This window comes from Neltuma alba, unplaced genomic scaffold (assembly GCF_004799145.2).
Source record: "Neltuma alba isolate B1F8T4 unplaced genomic scaffold, ASM479914v2 tig00000201_pilon, whole genome shotgun sequence".
NCBI lineage: Eukaryota > Viridiplantae > Streptophyta > Magnoliopsida > Fabales > Fabaceae > Neltuma > Neltuma alba.
In genome coordinates this window covers 753,530-772,705 of record NW_021631957.1, presented here as the reverse complement: position 1 = coordinate 772,705, position 19,176 = coordinate 753,530, and the positions used below count along the sequence as shown (strand labels likewise).

The 19,176-nt window shown below is 32.4% G+C and overlaps 1 pseudogene; it reads left to right on the top strand.

The window, feature by feature from the left end:
• The first annotated feature begins 205 nt into the window (after nt 1–205).
• Nucleotides 206–15,275, top strand: LOC114757340 (protein NEN1-like; annotated as a pseudogene).
• Nucleotides 15,276–19,176: the final 3,901 nt, after the last annotated feature.

Genomic DNA, 19,176 nt, shown 5'->3' with positions numbered 1-19,176 from the left:
GATAACCATTTTTCGCCAATCAGTCACAGCATATTCAACAGAAAAAACATATATATACGTTCCTGCCCTAAACGCATTCCCTTCCCTCTCGTTAATGTATCACACAGGCAGCAACGAACACAAACAAACTAAAGCTTGAAACTTACCACCAGATTTTGTCGCCAAATGCCGCTGTTAACTTTGATAGCCACACACGACTGTCACGATGCCTCTACCTCCTCCCTTGCCTTTGATGATGTCGATAGATCACTATTCCAGCACGACTCCGTTCTCCTCTCCCACAGCAAATACACTCTTCTCTCACACAATACTCCTATCGCCGCAAAATGGAAACAAACTCTTGCGCACAAATAAACAGAGCACACCGCAAAGAATGGCCGACGGGATATACAAAGGAAGTTACCGCGCGTTTTGGGGGGGAGGAGAGCGCGGACAGGTTTTTTTCTTTTCAAATGAGTGAGGGGCATTTCAGCCATTTTCCTTACATTTCATAATTGCAAATTGGGACCGGGTCCTCTGCAGCAATTTCTCAAATTGGGGGTCCCTGATTGCCATTTTATATATTGGGGGGTCTTTATTTGCAATTTCCCCTTATAAATTGGAGATAAAAATTATTTTTTTAGCAAATTAAATAGATTAAAAATAGGAAAAATGGCAAATAAAGACCCTCTAATATACAAACTGACGGATAGGTCACCTAAATAAGTGAAATTGCTCACAAGGACCGGGTCTCAAATTGCCATTATGAAATCATGGCCAAATTACCAAAATACCCCTCTTTAATTTTTTTTTAAAAAAAGAACGCCACTGCCTCTCCGGAATCCGGCTGCAGGTGCCGGAGCTCTGATGCCGGCCATTGCCGGCAGCCTTCCTTTGTTTTTTTTGGCAACTATTTTTTTTTTAATAGGGGGGAAGTGAGGTTAGGGGGATTCGATCCCCCAACCTAATGCTTCCCAAAATTAGAAATGACCATCGAGCCAACAAATTTTTGCTCACATTATAATACAAAAAAATATATAAGTTAACTCATTTATTCTTGTTCCAGGTGATAACAACAATACATTTGGAAATAACAAGTTTTGATTGTAAAATAACACGTCTGAAAATTTAATAATATGTTTTTTTATAACAACAAATTTTGTTGCAGGTGATAACAACAATACATTTGAAAATAACAAGTTCTGATTATAAAATAACAAGTCTGGGATTAAAATTTAACAACACGTTTTTTTTATAACAACACACTTTGTTTCAGGTGATAACAACAATACATTTGGAAATAACAAGTTCTGATTATAAAATAACAAGTTTGGAATTAAAATTTAACAGTACCTTTTTTTTATACTAACACATTTATTCCAAATGATAACAACAATACATTTGAAAATAACAAGTTCTGATTATAAAATAACAAGTCTGGAATTAAAATTTAACAACACTTTTTTTATAACAATTAATTATTTTATACTTTTGAAAAATAAATTATTTATAACTTATAAAAAGTATTTTTAATCTATTTAATTTGCTAAAAAAATAATTTTTTATCTCCAATTTATAATCAGAACTTGAAGTATAATTTATTATAGATTAAAAATATTTTTTTGTTGTTCAAATTTATAAATAAAATTTAGGGAAAATGGCAAAACAATTTTTTAATTTTTAAATTTTTTTAATCTATATATTTATACAACTCATTATAAATCAAACTACTTCTTATAAATTATAAATAGTACAATTTATCGTAGATTAAAAATACTTTTTGATTGCTTAAATTTATAAATGAAATTTATCTCTAATTTATAATTAAAAATACTATTTTATTCTTTAAATATAAAAACTATTTTAATATTTAAGGAATGAAATAATAAATTATACTATAATATCTAAATACTTAATAATAAATTTTAATATTTAAAGAATGAAATAATATAAAAATTTATACTATGATTTATAGATTAAAAATACTTAATTAAAAATACTTTATAATTTATAAGAAGTAGTTTGATTTATAATGAGTTGTATAGATATATAGATTAAAAAGTATTTTTTAGAAAAAATAAATACATTAAAAATATTTTTATAAGTTATAAATAATTTATTTTCCAAAATCATAATATAAATAATTTTCTAAAAAAACGTGTTATTAAATTTTAATTCCAGACTTGTTATTTTATAATCAGAACTTGTTATTTCCAAATGTATTGTTGTTATCACCTGAAACAAAGTGTGTTGTTATAAAAAAAACGTGTTGTTAAATTTTAATCCCAAACTTATTATTTTATAATCAAAACTTATTATTTTCAAATGTATTGTTTTTATCACCTACAACAAAATTTGTTGTTATAAAAAAACATATTGTTAAATTTTCATTCGAGACGTGTTATTTTAAACAAGAGTAAATGAGTTAACTTATTTTTTTTTGGTATTGTAATGTTAGCAAAAATTTGTTGGCTCGATGGTTATTTCTAATTTTGAGAAGCATTAGGTTGGGTTGCACTTCCCCCCTATTTAAAAAAAAACAGTTGCAAAAAAAAAAGGAAGGCCATGAGGGATCAAATCCCCCCAATGTTGCACTTTCCCCCTATTTAAAAAGAAAAACAGTTGTAAAAAAAAACAAAGGAAGGTCGCCGGCAGTGGCTGGAACCGGCCGCCAGCATCAGAGCTCCGGCGGCGGGTAGCCGGGGTGCCAAAGCTCCGGCCGCCGGATTCCGGAGAGGCAGTGGCGTTCTTTTTAAAAAAAAAAATTAAAAAGGGGTATTTTGGTAATTTGGCCATGATTTCATAATGGCAATTTGAGAGCCGATCCTTGTGAGCAATTTCACTTATTCAGGTGACCTATCCGTCATTTTGCATATTGGAGGGTCTTTATTTGCCATTTTTCCTATTTTTTATAATAAGTACCATGTCCGCTATTAATATAAATTTAACTTATTTTAATATCAAATATAAGACTCTAATTCACTTTATCTCTCATATTTATAATAGTAATTCTAGCCAGTAAACTTGATTAACAAGTATATTTTAAGAAAGATAACACAAATTTATTACAAATAACTAAATTAACTTATTTTCTTAATCTACTCAAATTAGTCAACTAGCTCTTATATTTAGGACCGTAGTATTTTTTAGGTACTATCTAATCTTCTTATAACTTTCCAACTTTTTGGTATTAATATTTATTTGATTATTTGTTTTTATTTTTTAATTATTTTAAGGTTGTAATTCATTTTTCCCCCACTTTGAAGCAAAATGATATGGGAGTAACTAATTTGATTAGATTAAGGAAAGTAGATAAATTAGTTAATTATAAGAAATATGAAATAATTTTTCTAAAATATAATAATCACATTCCTTAATATCCTTTCTCCCTTTTTATTTGATTATGGTTGAAGAAAGTAATTTAGAAAAAATTGATAAATATGATAAATATGTCCTACCAAAATCAACTCAAAACGTGACCCGAAAACATTTTCTTTAAAAGCTACTCCTCCGGATAAGAACCCAATTCTTGAGTTGGTTTTGATCTTAAATATAAGACTCATATTTTATATTTATCAATTTTCTCTATGGATACTCTCTCAGCTATAATTAAGAGGGAGAAAGGGTATTAAGAAAGATGATTATAGTGTTTTAGGAAAAATGTATCACTTTTCTTATGATTAACTAACTTACCTAACTTCCTTAATCTAATCAAATTAATCAAATGATCTTATATTAAGGCCGGGAGGAGTACTAATTTAACAAATACATAATGACTCATTTTATTAAAAGCTACTTTTAGTTAATTAAATTTTCAAGACTGCAACTTTGGGGAGAACCCGTCCTTCAATTAGCCAAAGAAATTTGATTAGAAAAGTATATGCAATATGTATCTTCGCAAAGCTTGATTAGTTAAATAAGTTTCGTATTATAATTGTTGCACATGTTGCACATAGCATAATAAATATGAGTGTCAATTACCAATTTTCCCTTTAAATTTTATTAGCTTAAGATTAAATAATATTTAAAGCTATAATATTAGAAATATAAATATATTCTATTAGTTTAAGTTTTAATTTAATTCTCAAAATAAAATTTTAATCTATTTTACCTCCTATATTTATATATATTTTTTCTAATTAATATATATTATTAGTAAGTATCATCATCTATTTATTATTAATAACTAACTTAACTAAGTTTTTTATTTCTTTCTCTCTTTTTTCCTCTTTTTTCCGTGGGTTAATTTTTCTCTTTTTCTTATATATTTGTTTAATTTTTGGCCAAAAAAATATATTTCTTTAATTAAGAAAATAAGTCATTATGTATTTGTTTAATTAGTAGCTTTTAAAGAAAATGTTTTCCGGTCAGGTTTTGAGTTGATTTTGGTAAGACATATTTATCCTATTTATTAAAATTTTTTCTAAATTACTTTCCTCAAGTGTAATTAAATAAAAGAGGATGAGAGAATATTAAGGAATGTGATTATTGTGTTTAGAAAAAATATACATATTTTTTATAATTAACTAACTTACCTAACTTCTTTAATCTCATCAAATTAGTTATTCCCTTATCATTTTGCTTCAAAGTAGCAGAAAATGAATTACGACCTTAAAATAATTAAAAAATAAAAAAAATCAAATAAATAAATATTAATACTGAAAAGTTGGAAAGTTCTAAGAAGATCAAATAGTAACTAAAAAATACTACTTCCCGTCATAAATATAAGAGCTAATTGACTAATTTGAGAAGATTAAGGAAATAAGTTAAATTAGTTATTTATAATAAAATATGTGTTATCTTTCCTAAAATATACTTACTAATCAAGTCTATTGGTTAGAATTAGTATTATTATTAGAAGGATTATCTTGAGAAAAATAGATAAATATGAGAGACAGAGTGAATTAAAATTTTATATTTGGAACTAAAATAAAAGTGAAATAAGGTGTTATATTAAAGATTATAAAAAATACTCAAGAAAATTTGATAAAAAATTGTACTTATACCCAAATAATTCCTAAATTTGTCTTAATTCCTAAATTTGTCTTTATCACCTGTAACTCTCTCGCCTCTGGGCGTCTCTCTCGCTCTTTCTTTTCGCTCTCTCGCCTCGCCTCACATTCAATTTCCTTCCCCAGCCACCCCAACGCCCCAGAAAAATTAATTGAAAAAAATTTAGTTAGTTACTTGCATGAAATTTAGAAGTGATGTGTACGCTAATGCTAAGACATAGCTTATGACTATGTCACATGAAACCAAAAAATAAATTTGTCATCTTGTAAAGATAGAAATTTGGCGAGAAAAAGACGTGATTATAGTGAACATACGCATGTCGTGTGAAAATAAAGAACTTCACATTATTATGTGGTCAATGCAATGTATATGTGACGTATACTAAAAACGAAATATATTGTTGTATCACTAATTAAATAATAATGAAGTTTACATTAGTTTAAGGGAAAATTGGGAAAAAGTCCCATTTGAAAAATATATTGGTAAACATTTGAAAATGAAAAAACCAAAATACCCTTAATTGCCCATATGGGGATTTTATTTGCAAATATATGTTGCATATTATTGGAGTTTGGAGTTTGATTGCACCTAACTAGATTGCACATAATGAAAGGTGATTGCAGAGAACAAAAAATTAAGAAAAAGTCAATTGCACTTAACTTATAAGTTGTAGATAATGGAAGATAAAATGCATACCGCAAGTTTAGTTATACATGAGAAAGATATATTACATGTAAGGCAAGTTAGATTGCATGCTTTGAACATAGTAAAAGATAAATTACACAATTTAGTTGCACATAATAAAAATATATTGCATGCATAGGATATGTTTTAAACATAATGAAAGATAAGTTACATATATAGTAAGTTTATTTGTACATGGAAAAGATATATTGTACGTTATTAAAGTTTTATTTCTCCAAACCTAAATTGCACGTAAAAATGTAATAGTGATAGTGTTACTTGTTATTGAGTGCACTATCATAAGTTTGAAAAAAAAGTGATTTCAAGAATCACAATTACCATTTGATTTGTACGGTAGCAATTTGACCATTCAATGGTGGCGGTGGCACTTATATGACTTTTCAATGGTGGCACTAATATAACTTGTCCGTGCATACAACTTCATCTAGACACCATGAAACCATGACGGATTTATCTAGACGCCATGATGCCTGATGCCTATTACAAAATGCCTTTCCTTTCTTTCTGTTTCGGATTAAGCGTTATCAACAAACACAACAGTAGCACTATTCTTGTTAATAGTGACTTACACCTTCTGGTTAATATTTTCATTTTAAGTTACAAATAACTTAATTGAACATTTTAAATAAATGACACCTTCAATTTTGAAAATTTTCAATATCATCATTAATATCCACACGTCTAAGTTGTTAATAATGCCACTATAACTTGTTAAATTTTGTGCTGTTTAAGGTCATTTTCATGTCCAACATAATTGAATTAAAAATTTCAAATAAATAATATCTTTATATAAGGTAATAGGTTGCATGGAATTAGATTATTCATAAATTTAATACAAAGCAATAATATGCATAGTCTCATTGACTATTTTTATTAGAGAATATAATGACTTCAATATAAAATGTCATTTTACAAGCACAGCCTTCAATCGCACTTTTCATAACTTGTTTCTTCTTTTATACTTATTGTTCTTGCAGTACCTCTAATATATCTTATATCATCTTCTTCATCATTTATAAACTTACCCCTATATGAAATCCATAATGGTATAAACAAATGAAGCAGCACTATTGACAACTAGCGCGTATCCATTGACAACTTTCACAATCTACATTGACAACACAATATCTCATTTCATGGAAAAGGTTTTTACCCACACAAACTTTCATCTTTTTCAGCCTTTCACACTAAATCATGCTAAAACAGAGTAAAAACTACCATATAACTAAAAACAGAGCACCCATCATAATCCTACCCACCTACAATGAAACTCCAACTTAAATCACCAACCCAAAGGTCCCAATGTAGCATTTTAAACCCAAAAAATTTACAAAGAAACAAGAGCAATATATTGCTGTAAATGAAGAACATAGATGAACACACACAGAGATGCTCACACCACACCTTTTGTTCAACCACAAACAGCCTCAATGATGCCCTATACCTAAATGATCTTCAATAAAATGATACCCTATACCCAGATGATCTTCAATAATTATGACAAGATTTGAGGTTCCTTGCTTCCTATGACGACAATATAATCTTTTCATGATTTGTTTTATTACAACCAAGTCCTGGGTCTCCTAAGTAGTTACTGGATTTATATGGACTTTTTTACAATATTTTCTCTTCATTTTCTCTTTTATTTATTGTTTTTTAAAAAACCAAAAGTGGCAACAATTTTTTTTTAAATTTTTTACAATTTCAATAAAACGGTTAACAACTTTTATAACGCTATTAACAAATTCATTATAGCAGTTAACAAAACAATAGGTTTTACAGAAAATTCAAAAAGTAGCACTTTGACAACTTCAATAATACCGTTAACAAGTACCATAATTCTATTAACAATTTCGGTCTAACATTTAACAGCAAGTTTTCTTAAAAATTTAAAAAAATGGCATTTTTACAATTTTAGCAATTACTTTTTTTTTAAAAATTCTTTATAATAGTTAACAAATTTTATAATGCAATTAACAAATTTAGTATAACAGTTAACAAAAGGTTTTCGAAGAATTTAAAAAGTAGTATTTTTACAACTTCAGTAATGCCGTTAAAAAGTTTCATAACTTTATTAACAAGTTTGGTATAGTATTTAACAATAGGTTTTTTGAAAAATTCAAAAAGCAGTATTTTTATAATTTTAGTAACACGGTTAATAAGTCTCATGATCATGGTGGCTGCCTAATAAGTGAAAAAATTTAAATGTACAACTTTTATACTTGTTAATCGTGTTACTGAAGTTGTAAAAATGCCGCCACTTTTTGAATTTGTCAGAAATATTATACCGAACTTGTTAATATAGTTAACCGTAAGATTCCTTTTTATTTAAAAAAGTACATATTTAGTTATATTTGAGATTAATTAATTATCATTGAAATTTAATCTGAATTACTTAATTACGTGTTGTAATCTTGATTAACAAATAATAATCAATTAATAATTAATAATTAATATATATAGTTAACCAAAAAAAAAAGATATATATATATATATGATAACAGTTCGGCTTGTGGGGGAAAGGGGCGGTTAAAAAAAATAAATAAATGGAATGAAATAGTGGGTCACGTAATGATTAGTGAGAGAGTGAGTGTGTCAGGGATTTAGTAGGTGAGAGCAAGAAGGGAGTCTTTTTTTTTTTTTTTGGTCTCATCTAAATAAATAAGCTATTTTCTCCCTACTTCCTCTTTATATAGCTTCTTTATTTATTTTTCTAAGGTTATGGCAAAAGAATAAATTTTTAGAGCTTGTTGATATTTGAAGCTTTTAATTTATTATTATGATATTAGTGGAGCTTATAGGGTTCGAATAAGGCCTTATGAGTTTATGAGTTAAAACGTTTTAGGATTTGTTATTTGGAAGAATGTTTGGAGGAATAGATGAATTATTATTTTTCTCAAAGATATTTTCTTTAAATGAGTCAATTATGGGGATTTAATTAATAAACTATTTTAACGCTGTATTAATTAGTTTTTTTTATTAATATATGTTTATAAATTTATTATTAAAGCGTGAGCTTGGTTTGGGCTCTTGAGTCTTGAATCCTTCCATTTTAGTTCTTGTGTCAAGAACTTGAGATAAGTACTTTCTAATTTACCTTGTATGCTTGTTAATGTGATTATAAGCATGTCTTGATATTAAAAATGTATAAATGTTATTATTATACATTATGATGATTTATTATCTTGTGACTATCTTGTTAATGTTGAACAAAAGTTGAGAATACTTTATGAATATTGGATTGTGTGAAATTAGATGGTTGGAATGCTTATGGAGATGTATTAGGTTGTGCTGAAATATAATTATGAGAGGTTTGATTATTTTATACCATGTGGTATAATCAACACTTGGCGCCCAGTAGCTAGCTTTAATATTCTCAAGGCCCTCAGTATCACCCTTCCTTTGGCCGGGTCAAAAGTCAGTTCAAGGAACAAAACACCTTTCAGTATTCTAAGGAAAAAGAACTCATGGTTCGATATAAGCTCGGCTGAGAGCTTGGTTTAGTTTTGTTATGTTAAAGAGATGAATCCTGTTATGTGTGAATAGCTCATAAGTTCTATCAGATATTACAATGAGGTTATAAGGATGGTTGACGAAGTTATGTGCATGTAAGTTACTTTTGAAATTGTTACATGTATTATTTTCTGTAAATATGTTTATACTATGTGTTATTCGAGATTGTACTTTTTCTGCTTAACTATCTTGTGTTGGTCCCAAGAAAAAGTTGTCCGAGACTTGAGTTTTCCTTTCCACTCTATATAGTTTCTGTTTTGTTTTACATTGCCAAACTTGTTTATTATACTTAACATATGTTTACTTTGTTTTTTTTTTTCGCTGCATTCTGGACTAGTGTTATTGGGCGGAGCTTTTTTTGGATATGAGTGAATGTTATCTTGGTTGCGATTGATATGGGATGGTAGTTATTTTGGTAGATTTCAAATGCTCTAGCCCATTCATGCTTGGTTTTAATTATATTTCTTGTTACATTAATTATCTTTGCTATTCTGGAATAGTGGCTACTGCTATGTTATAGTTATAAATTGTTAATGACCATAGTAGGTTTTTATTTGATTAGTTTTGTCCTTACTACCATGGTTGATTTTTTGAAGCCATTAGCAAAGTGTTTTATATAACTATAGTAGTTCTTAATTATATTATTTATTCTTCCTACTATAATTACTACCTAAATATTTTTGGCTAACTCTTTTCTATTTATTGATCTTTAAAGAATTAATTATTGTTTTGGAATTAGGTAATTGCACTAGTTATTGTTACCGAGGCTATTACATTAACGACATTATTGAAGTTGTAAAAATACTATTTTCTGAATTTTCTGAAAAACTTGTTGTTAACTGCTATAATGAACTTATTAATACCGTTACAAAACTTATTAACTGTTTTACTAAATTTGTAAAAAATTTTAAAAAAATAATTGCTAAAGTTGTAAAAATGGCAATTTTTTAAAATTTTAAGGAAACCTGTTGTTAAATGCTATACCAAAAAACAATAAATAAAATAAAGGGCAATGTGGTCATTTCAACAAATTTAAAAATCTCAAATTGGTCACTTGTATCTAAATTGGGATTTTGTAAATTTTGAGTATTTTAACATTTTCAAATTAATTTCCAAATTGAAGTGTCTTTACCAGATTTCAAACATAACCATAAAGAATATAAAACTTGACCATAAAACTTTGGCATTTTATTTTTTAAAACTTTTAATTAAAATACTTGATCTTTTATAAAGAAAAGGAGCTCTTTAATTCAAAATTCAAAATATTTCTTTAATTTTTTTAATTAAAAAAAGGAACTTCTTTTCTTCAGTCAACGAACCCATCAAATCTTTTCTTCAGTCACGAACCCATCTATTTGATGAAATAAAAAAAAAAATCCTATGGAACAGGAATAAATCATGATCGGTGGGATTATATTTGTTTGATACACTGTTGTCAATGTTAATTCAAATTACTAATAACAAATTAATAATAAAAAATAAAGTCTGACTCAATATATATTAATTTGAACTCTTAATAAACTCTACAATTAAAACAAATATATCCAAGAAATTAGGTATTGTGCTCAATTTTTTTTAAAATTTCTAATTTTTAATAGCTCGATGACGTGGCATATTGTGAGCTCAATATGATGGTTGAGGGAGACGGCTGAGAGAATCCGGACCCATTAGTGATACGTATTATGTAACTACGCATGCGGAATGATGAATTATGGGTAGAGATCAATAAATAACGAGAGAGAATATTGAAAGTGGGGGTTAAATAATGAAAGAGAATACTGAAAGTTTTTTGTTTTTTGTTTTTGGGAGCGGGGTTTGCAGGAGACCGGTCCGAGGGAAGGAGCAAGGTTGAAGGGAGAAAATGCGACACCCTACTTTGATTATATCCAACATTTCAAATTCTATTTATGAAATTTAATTAATGTTGTGATAGGATTTATTAATTAAATTGGGTTTTAGAATATATTAAAATCTTTATTTGAAGTTTGGAAATATAGAATTTAGACAAAAAGAGCCTTATATTTTTTCAGGCACCAAGTTATTTTTATAAATATTTAATATTGATCTCGATTTAATGAAATTATTTCATGATAAACAAAGTTTTATCATATAATTTTTTGAATAAAGTAAGTTATTAGTTGATTTGTCATCACTTTTGTTGTTAATAGTAGCTGCTAAGTTGTTAACATGAAAAATATAAATTAGGAATCTCATATATATAATACTCCAAGATTCCTTGCTAGTAATCTTAGGATATGAATAAAATCTCTTCCTTTTCTCCTTCCCTGCGTAAGTCTTCTACCATTTTTCATTTACGACACAACTTTGAAGATTAGGGTTCAAATGAGTTGTTTGGATTGAGAAAAAAATTTGTATAGATTTAGAATAAAAAATTTGAGAAGTTAAGTTGGAATTTAAAATTTTGGTAATAAATATACACACATAAATATAGTAAATGCTATGTAATTAATTCATTTAATTTTTGTATGTTTATTATTTTTTTAGATTAGCATTGGCTTGTATTGATTTAATGTTTGTATAATGTGAGATAATTAAGATTTTTATATTGTCATTGGATATTGAGATTTATAATTTATTACATGGAGAATAGCTATTCTTAAGCACTACGCTTTGTATTTCTTCCTTTTTCTCCTGGAATTGACAGCAAGCTCATTGACACTTTTATACCATAATTCATTTTTAAGCCGTGTAGGTGAGGGGAGCCGTTGACTTGATTTACGGGGGATGGGAAGGTCTGGTTTCATGTGAAGGATTTACATTATTGTGTTACTACAGCACCTCCCTGTGTAGCTTTGCCTACAACTTTATTCAATAACAATTTTTAAGCTTAAAGGATGCGTGATGGATTTATACAAGACAGATAACTATTAACCAGTTGATGGACCGTTATTCTTGTTCTCCCACCCCATCGCCTGTTCTCTCCCCACACTTGAACATTTATTTCACCTTTCATGTCATTAATAAATTAATAAATCGTTCCCATGCATAAGGATGAAAGGTATAGATCCGAACTTGTTGCCCATATATTTTTTAGCAACGGCCAAAAACTCATAATATTTATTCATTTACTAAAACTAGACGAGTATTATCATATTTATTCATTTGATCTAAGCCGCCGCACCAATGCACCATTGCTGTGGGAAACGACATAGTTTTGCATTAGTGGAGAGGTTCCGCGCCGTTTCAGAGCTAGCCCTGCGCTGACAAACAAGTACCCTGCCTCTTGCTTGTAGGATAGAGCTAGGCTCAGCGGAAGGAGGAGTCTGCGGCCCACACGGCGACCAACAATACCAACCTTGCAATCAATTCATTTTTAGTAACAAAAAGACTTGCTGTTCTGCTTCCCTTCCTTCCCTTCTGTCCATTTTATCCTCGAAATCCTTGAAGCTCAACTTGAAATTCTAGTCGACCTCTATGGGTTCCACTGAAGATAGGTCGGAAATTGTCTTCTTCGACGTCGAAACCACCGTCCCAACCTGATCCGGCCAGGGATTCGCCATTCTTGAGTTTGGAGCCATCTTCATTTGCCGAAAGAAGTTAACGGAACTCAGCTCTTACTCCACCTTGGTCCGACCCGCCGATCCTTCACTTATCTCTCACTTGTTCGACCGCTGCAATGGCATTACTCGTGATGTTGTTGCCTCGGCTCCTACTTTCGCTGACATCGCCGATACGGTTTATGAACTTCTTCATGGTTTGTTTCCTTCTCTTTTGTTTCTCAGCTTTTTAATGGGAGAAAATTGAGAAAACGATAGACCAGGCGTGGCAAATTGCAATTATAATTCTTAATTCTTTTTTTTTTGTTTCTCTGAATTTCGTGTAGAGCGGATTTGGGCTGGCCATAACATCTTAAAATTTGATTGTGTTCGTGTGAGAGATGCATTTACGGAGATTAATCGGCTACCACCAGAACCGAAGGCTACTATTGACTCGTTGGATTTGTTGACTAAAATGTTTCGAAGAAGAGCTGGTGACATGAAGGTACTGCTCCTTTATTTCTAGAATTTGTAAACCCACACCCCACCACGAGTAGGTGCCCTACCCCCTCAATGCGGAGCCTCTTGAGTCTTGTACCCATGAACCTGATGTTTACCTCTGCTGAGTGAATGTTTCCATATGGTATGTATGGTATGACCGTATGGTATGAAGAATTGGAATTGGGAGTGGAAGTGGAACCGAACCTAAAATTAAAATTGAACTCGGACTTTTGTCACATTTCCACTAAAAAAAAAAAACCTTCTATCACATTCTATCTTGTAGTTTGGCTTTGCCTAACTCAAGTTACAACGCATTCATGTGTTCACTGTAGCTGGCAACTCTTGCAAGATGTTTTGGGCTTGGACCACAAACGCATCAGTAACTATACTGATCGATTTTATGTAATGCTTTATTTTAAATTGGCTATAATAATTTCATTTGGCTTTTTTCTTCTTCATCATATCCTCAGGAACTTAGATGATGTTCGCATGACTCTGGATGTTCTCAAACACTGCGCAGCTATTCTGTTCTTGGTAAAATTTTATTTTGACGAATTCCATTATGTTCTGTTCTTGGTAAAGTCTTCAGGAGCATATTGTTAAGTGCTAGGTGCTGATAATTCTTTTCATGGTTTAATTCGTTGAAATTTGACTCGTTAAATACTGAGTTTTGATTCTACTTTATAATCCCTCCCTCCATGCAGGAATCAAGTCTTCTAGAAATATTTACAGCAAATAGTTGGGTTTCTCCAAATACTACTACAAGAAGTCGTAGTAATGGGAAATCTTTGTCACCTGTTGAGAATTCTCCAGCTTCTCCTATTGCGATGTGCAGCTTAGAAGGCTCTGAATCAAGTTCAGTAGATGCTAATAGAGCTCAACAACGTCATTTTGATTTGCGTGGCCTTTGGGATGCATTGAACAGAGAATCAATTCAACCAGCTATAGTGGTTGATGAAATGCCCACTCCAGAGACACCCTAGATGTCTTCTTCGGCTGCTATGTCTGATCCTTGTAGTAGCAGCTCTATTGTTGTCTTAGATCCCGATGAAATATTTATCTCTTGCCTCACAGCATCTCTTGATCCATTATATCATGGCAGTCAAAGGATACAACTATTGCACAAAGGTTTCCCCTTCCAGCTTTGTTGTACTGATCTTAAAATACAGTTTGGAGTAAACGAGAAGTATAAGGATCATGTTGGCCGACCGAAGTTGAATTTTTTGGCTGTTCTTGATCCATCACAAAGCTTATGTAAGGTTCTTGAAGCTTGTGACAGTACTGCACGGGGCTTATCTTTGGAATCTGGTAGCAGCTTTGATTGGAGACCAATTGTTACTAGAAAAGAGGGCTTCTTCCATTATGCTACTGTGCGGTTACAGTAAGTTCATATCCTGCACATAAAGTGTAGGCACATGCTTTCACACCAAATATATGACGGATAGCATAAACTAATCTTGGGCTGGGTTTTCAGTCTTTCATATGATTGAACTAGCTATTAGGAATGTGATTTTGAGATTTTAAAAGCTTTGTCAATTTAAAATTGTTATAGGGTCCTTTTATTGGCTGCACAATTTGAAACATGGATGCAAAGATTTAGCTCCGGATAAAATTTAGGAGCAGTTCTTTATGTTTTATGAGGTTCTTCAATAGAAAAAATTTAGCGGCCATAAATGCTATAGGTGACTGAATCCTGCCACTGGGTCAAAGATCCTAACAGAAAATATCTAGCTGAATTGTTTGCTTAATATCTAAAGATCTTAAGAAATCGAACCTTTGGAAATTTCCCCTCATGGGAATTTCACTGATTTTTGTAAATATTGACATTACAGCATACCTACGGTGATATGTGAGAAGGTTGCCACATATGCAGCTGAAATATGCCAGAAAGAATCATCGGGCACCGTTTGGAGGTTGCTCTTTAGCAAGGTAGATGTGGAGGAGCTCGGTTCCTTGCTCAAAGCTGGGACATTTGTTGATGCAGTCTGCTCCTTAGATCCCTATGACTATAAGCAGCATGCAGGGATTAGATTGATTGCTAAAAAATTGACCATTAATTGCAAGTAGAAGGAATATGTTTTAACTGGCAGACATATAATGACTTTTTTGTTTGAATGAAAAAATTATTATCTATTCATGATGGGTGTCGGAATTCAATGGGAGAATTAGAACGAGGATGCAAAGGAATGTTATCAAAAAGTTCAACGACAACGACAAGTTAATTATGTGGTTGGTACTAAGGGAGCTGTCGTTTCCTTGTCTGTATTGAGACTTATCCAGACTTTTAAGTAATTTTAAGTAATTATGTTTCTTCTTTTCCCCTGTTCAAGTTTGTTTTGAAGTTTTTGAAGTGTGATAATACGTTGGTTTTAGTCGAGAAGTTGAAACTAGAAACTGGAACTTTTGGCGCGTGAAAAAATGTTGGTCCTATGTTGGTCCTGGAAAAGGAATTGGGTAGTGAACTTTTTAAAATTTTTTTTCAAACCTAAAATTTTGGTCAGAAAATTAAAAATTCAACTAATTCTAAATTTTTTGAATTTGTAAATTGATCATGGATGATGTATAAGTTAATAATAACCAAGTTGTAAATATGTATTGATATACATCGTGATGAATAACATGTATGGCCTAAGTATTGCCAAACATAAAAAACATAAAATGTAAGGTCACCTTATAGCACAAAAACATATAGCGACGAACAATTCTTGCTACCTTTTTTTTTAAGCTTTGATCCTTGCTTCTTTTCCCTTGTTCTTGCTAACTACTAAGTATAATAGCAACACAAATGATAGAGCTAATGTTTTAAGGACGGCAAAGTAAATTGTTTTGTTTTTTTGCATTTATGTTTACTGTTAAGTATTTACTGATGAATAAATAAGGTTTTTTGAAAACTTCTTCGATAAATGGTTAAATGGGTGAGTTTATTTGTATTACAAACTATTAATGCGTATGGGCTTATTATGTCTATCAAACTCTACAATTGTTGATAATTCATAATTCTTGATAACGGGATCAAAAATTGTTCTTCTAAAGTTTTACTGAATCACTTATGCTTTCCAAAAGAATTTTCGATAAAACTCTTTATATTTTAAAAGTTATATTTTCACCGTTACCTTGTTAATAAAAGTCATTCTTTTTTCTCTTGTTATTTTTGCCTAATCTCTTTTTAAGAGCCTTTTCTAAAAGCTTTTTGATAAACTTGATTTTCGATAACCTTTTCGATAAAGTTGTTTAAAATGAATTTGAAAATCTACCTAAATTATCGATAACCTTTTCAATATCATATTTTAGAAAAATATAATATTATTCTATCTTTAAATTTTCAGCCTTTGTTCTTCTTCTTATATTATTATTTAAAGCAAAAATTCCCTGACTTAGATAGAAGTCAAGTTAGATATCTTTTCATTTAGTTTTTTGAAGAATCCTCATGATAAATTATTTTGTTTTATATTTCACTCTTGGTCAATATTGACTTCCATAAATAAGTCTTCTTAGTTGATAACCTAATCAATGAGGCTATTTATTGACAAGTTCTCCGAAGATAATTCTATGATTTTGTTTTCACTTCTTTGCAATCGCTCTCTGAAAAGGACTTTATTGACCCATATCACTGATGGCGATGGGCCCACTCATGACATTTGTGTGGCGGCAAATTTGGGGGAAATAAAAATTAGGGATTTTCAGTTTATGCTTTCAAGATTCCATGTAAGTAAAATTAATTTATCATTCTTTATAATTTTAATTGAATTCTTATAAGTTTTTATTTTTATTAAGTCCTTATGGGCTCATCAATTATAGATGTTGGTTCCAGAGTTAATGTAGATATCACTATAGATATCACTAAACGATATGTAAATTGTTACCAAAAAATGAAATAAAAAGGAGGTTTGTTTAGAAAGTAAAATGACGAAACAAAATTTATTGACATAATAAAAAATTATTTTTCTTATAATTGACTCCTTACATATCTATATATAATATGTAATTTGGTTTATTTTGATTTTTTTGGATTCATGTCACATAATCAATTTTGTGTGTTGAATGAAAACCATGTCATCAACTACTAATATTGTTTGTCCGCTCAGGTTTCGACGGGAAACACATGCTGGGAAGGTCCATGAATCATTGGTACGCGCCACCATCCATCCCGTTTGCAATCCCACACACTTTTAGAGGCCAATGACATCGACCCTGGGCACCTCATGTGAAGGATTCTAACCCTGCTCAAGCTTTGGCCAAGCAACAAAAGGCTACATCCGAAGGCTACATCGATTGGGTTGCTTTCCGCCATCGTCGAGGGGGTTGGGGGGAATACACCGTATGAGGGGCAGTGAATGAGATTCCAAATGGGGGGATGGGGGAGCGCACCAAACGTCCCACACGAAACACCCGAGAACATCACCCCTCCACGGTCTTGCTTATTAAGCACCCGGTGGGAAAACGTCCCTTGGCGGATGCCGTTTCGCAACTGTGTCGGGGATCCCTCTCAAAAAGTTTCGATTGACAACGACGAGCACGTGAGTCCAACCTAGCCCTCGCTTACTGAGCAACCGTGAGGATGCCTTTCTACTCAGGTTTCGATGGAAACACATGCTGGGGAGGTCCGGTTCCCCCTATAGTAGCTTTATAGGAAAATTTCCGAGTGCCACAAACGGGGATACTATTCATGGCTAACCTCACCCACGTTTTTCCAAATTCCACCCCCCAAAAATTCGGGTGGACTCACAGGGCCTTGCCAAGACCTTGCTCGAACCTGCCCAGACTTGTGCCAACCTTGCCCGGATCATGCCAGGGCCTTGCCCGCGCTTGCTCCAACCTTGCCCGAACCGTGCCAGGACTTGCCCACCCCTTGAGGAGTCCCCCCTATAATAGCTTTCTGGGAAAATTTCTGAGTGCCACGAACGGGGATACTATTCATGGCTAACCTCACCCACGTTTTACCAAATTCCACCGCCGAAAATCAGGGTGGACTCACAGGGCCTTGCTAAGATCTTGTCTGGACCGTGCCAGGGCCTGCCCAGACTTGTGCCAACCATTGCCTGGACCGTGCCAGGACTTGCCCACCCCTTGAGGAGTCCCCCTATAGTAGCTTTCTGGGAAAATATCCGAGTGCCACGAACGGGGATACTATTCATGGCTAACCTCACCCACGTTTTCCCAAGTTCCACCCTCCGAAAATCAGGGTGGACTCACAGGGCCTTGCCAGGACCATGCCAAGACCTGCCCAGACTTGTGCTAACCTTTCTCAGACCATGCTAGGACTTGCCCGCGCTTGCTCCAACCTTGCTCGGACCGTGCTAGGGCTTGCCCACCCCTTGAGGTGTCCCCCGACAGTAGACTTCATGAAAATTTCCAAGTTCCACAAACGGGGATGCTATTTTATGGCCAACCTCACCCATGTTTTCTCAAATTCCACCTCACAAAAATCAGGTGGACATGCAGGACCTTCCTGAGACTTTGCCCGAGCCTTACCTGGACCATGCCAGGACTTTGCCCACACTTGCTCCAACCTTTGCCTAGACAATGTAGAGACCTTCCCAAGACTTTGCCCGGGCCATTGCCAGGACTCACCGACACTTTGCTCGGACCACATCCCGGAGCTTTTTCCAGACTTGGCATAATTTCTGGGTCCTTGATGCCAGACCTTCCCAGGACTCTCCCGGCGAAGAGGCCTGGACCACAACCCGGAGCTTTTCCCAGACTTAGCATAATTTCTAAGTCCTTTAGTTAGGAAATATAACCTCGGGGCCGCTTTGCTGTTTTGGGAGAATGATGGGATGGAATGTGGGGGAGGGACGAATCGGAGCGACTTGGGCTGAATCTCAGTGGATCGTGGTAGCAAGGCCACTCTGCCACTTACAATACCTAGTCACGTATTTAAGTTGTCTGTAAAGGATTCTACCCGCCGCTCAATGGGAATTTCTTCAAGGCGTCCCTTGCGACTCATCCGCTGCAAGGGTTTCGCCAA